The sequence below is a fragment of the Nannospalax galili genome, unplaced genomic scaffold (assembly GCF_000622305.1).
Source record: "Nannospalax galili isolate Female #2095 unplaced genomic scaffold, S.galili_v1.0 scaffold1138, whole genome shotgun sequence".
NCBI classification, from domain to species: Eukaryota; Metazoa; Chordata; class Mammalia; order Rodentia; family Spalacidae; genus Nannospalax; species Nannospalax galili.
This window is the reverse complement of record NW_008342297.1, coordinates 2,409,134-2,412,111: the sequence shown is the minus strand read 5'-3', so window position 1 is coordinate 2,412,111 and position 2,978 is coordinate 2,409,134. Positions and strand designations below refer to the sequence as shown.

The 2,978-nt window shown below is 48.3% G+C and overlaps 1 protein-coding gene across 3 annotated transcripts in view; it reads right to left on the bottom strand.

The window, feature by feature from the left end:
- Gigyf2 (GRB10 interacting GYF protein 2) overlaps positions 1–2,978 on the bottom strand; it is a 146,800-nt gene that overhangs the window by 143,512 nt on the left and 310 nt on the right. Inside the window, exon 1 of one of the 3 annotated variants that reach the window (XM_029565949.1) lies at positions 2,289–2,591. The exons of the other annotated variants lie outside the window; for them this stretch is intronic. The gene's annotated coding sequence lies outside the window, so the exon portion shown is untranslated. Of the gene's footprint in view, positions 1–2,288; positions 2,592–2,978 lie in introns of those variants that run through there. 3 annotated transcript variants of the gene reach the window in all.

Genomic DNA, 2,978 nt, shown 5'->3' with positions numbered 1-2,978 from the left:
AAGAGGCTGTCAGATCCCCTGGAACTGGAGTTACAGACAGTTGTTAGCTGCCATGTGGGTACTGGGATTCGAACCCAGGTCTTCTGCAAGAACAACCAATATTCTTAACTGCTAAGCCATCCTTCCAGCCCCAAAGATACCATTCTTAAAAAGCTATCCCTGCAGGGCGTGGTGGCACACACCTTTAGTCCCAGCACTCAGGAGACAGAGGCAGGGGAATCTCTTTGAGTTCCAGGACAGCCTGGTCTACATAATGAGTTCCAGGCCAGCTGGGGCTACAGGGAGACCCTGTTTCAAAAAGACTTAAAAAAAAAAAAAAAAAAAAAAGCTATTCCTTTTTAGGGCTAGAAAGATGGCTCAATGGTCAAGAGCACTGACTGCTCTTGCAGAGGACCCAGGTTCGATTCCCAGCACCCACATGATGGCTAACAACCATCTGTAACTCCAGTTCCAGAGGATTTGATGCCCTCTTCTGACCTCCTCAGACATTATAAGGCATATGTGCACCTACATATATGCAGGCAATACACTCATTTGCATGAAATAAAACAAAAAAACCATTCCTTTTGAAAAGTACTTCCAGACAGCCTAACACCAATTTCATTCAAAAAGTTACTTTTAAGATAATTTATTATAATTCCCTGAAATACATGAACATCCTGAGTTTTCCAAATGGGAGTGCAGGGATGTTGGTTCAAGTCTACAGAATCTGGTTTTTCTAAGAGATCTCAGCACTTGGGAGACTGAGGCAGGAAAATGGCCAAGTTTGAGGCCAGTGTAGGTTACATAGTCACTCACATACACAGTCATAAAGACTTCACAACACATTTCTACCAGGCTCCCTCTCACTTTTAGTCTCTCTGCCTAGGCTAGCCTCAGTGCTGTCTCCACCCACCCCCAGATCCTCCATAGTTCTCACCTCAGCTCTGGTCTCATGGTTTTGCCCTTGTTGCCTTGAAGCCTAAAGAACTCTTTCCTCTCTAGCTATCAAATGTTTCCTCAAAGTTGAGCTTACCCACAAAGCCTCTTCAGAGGACTTAATTTTTTTTTTTTTTTTTTTTTTAATTTTTTTGAGACGGGGTCTCCCTGTAGCCCCAGCTGTCCTGGAACTTACTACGTAGACCAGGCTGGCTTTGAACTCAGAGAGATCCGCCTGCCCCTGCCTCCTGAGTGCTAGGATTAAAGGTGCATGCCACCACGCCCAATCACAGGACTTAAATTTTAACCCCTTCCACAACTATTATCCTGACTCTCCATCTCATTTTTTTACACCACCAGTTACTACACTATACAGATGGTCCCTGACACAGAGTTGTTCAACTTAGGATTTTTTTCATTTTACTACGATGTAAAAACAGCTCAAGAGAAACCATTCTTCAAATTTTGGATTTTGATTGTTGCCTGGACTAGCAATATGTGGTTCCATGACAATGCTGGCCAGTACCAGAGAGCCACGAGACCCAGCCACAGGATCACAGGGGAAAGAAATCACGATCCCACAGTGGACTTTGCTACTATGATGCACAGGTTAGATATAATAAATGCATTTTTTACCTACAATATTTTCAACTTCCAGTCAGTTTATAGAGCTGTAGGCCCATCATTAAGTTGAGAAGCATCTGTTTATTTTTCCCTAAGTAAGCATTTATGTGTCTAGAACTGAGCTCCAGGAGGACAGAAATTTTTGGAACCTCAGCACACAACAATGGAGTGAGTGCTCAAAGTTTGTCCACAAAAATGAATGACTGGCAGCACACAGTCCCTTCCTTCCCAGTCTCAAACCCTACAGTGTTTTGTTAAGTACAAAAAAGATGTATTTTCCTTTGTAGTGAATCACTCACATCACCTGTGTTAATTCCTGTGTTAAATGTCAAAGGAAGGATTATCACATTTTTCCAGATACACGCCAACTGTAAAAGTTTTCCTAGTATCTTCTGATGTCAACATCTGAGTTGGGGGTATATATTCCAGTTCCAGCAATCCAAAAGCTGCTATACTAGCGAACACATGAAAACATGAATGAATGAATGAAAAGTATGTGTTCTAACCAAAATGGGAAAGCTCTGTCAAGAGCCACAAATATTAGGATGAAAATGAATGTACAGAAAAGATGACAATTTTTTTTTCTGATGTAGGAAGTTATTAGATACTAAAAAGGAAACACAACAGACGGAAAAACTATCTTCCCTTAACACAACACTGCCTATACTCCAAGGTATGCAGTACCAGGCAGGGAGCCATCACGGATTCCGCCCCTTACTGAATTTAAGTTACACTGGAATACTTACCCTTCTAACAGAACAGGCGTGCTTAAGTGCTTTGACTTTCAAGAAAACGGGGTGACAGGGGGTGCACGACACTGCTAGGAAAAGGCAAAGCGGCGTTACTGCTTCCCACACTCGGCCCCTCGACCGGCTGCTTCTTTCCAGGCCTCCTTCCCTGGTCGCTAGACCCACGGCTATTTCAAGACACACAACCCAAGTGCTCAAGAGTGCTCGGTGGGAACGCTTAGGCAGACGACCAACGTTCTTTACAGCCCGGCGTGCCGCCCCGGGCTCTACTTTCCCAAGCCTGAGTCTCAGGATCAGATCATGGCTCCACCTCGCCCGGGGCCTGGTCCAGACCCGTCCCCCGGCCTGGGAGGGTGCAGAGGCCGACCGGCTGCGGAAGGCGCGGGCGCACCTCCCGGGCCGGGAGCGGGCAGGAGAGCCGGCAGGGGCAGCTGTCGGCGCGCAGCAGCTGTTACCCCGGTACCCGAGGCTGCGCGGGCGGCCGACCCCGAGCCCGGGCGGAAGGCGAGCCCTCCGGCCTGACACTGCCCGCTGCGCCGCCCGCCGCTCTTCCCCGGCTTCGCTTCACGAGGCCCCCGAGGCTGAATCGGCCGGGCCCGCTGCGGCCCTCACCCGGGGGACGGCTTCCGCCAGCCCGGCACCTGACCTGTCCCAACGTCTGACGGCCCGAGCCGGCCGCGGTCGCCG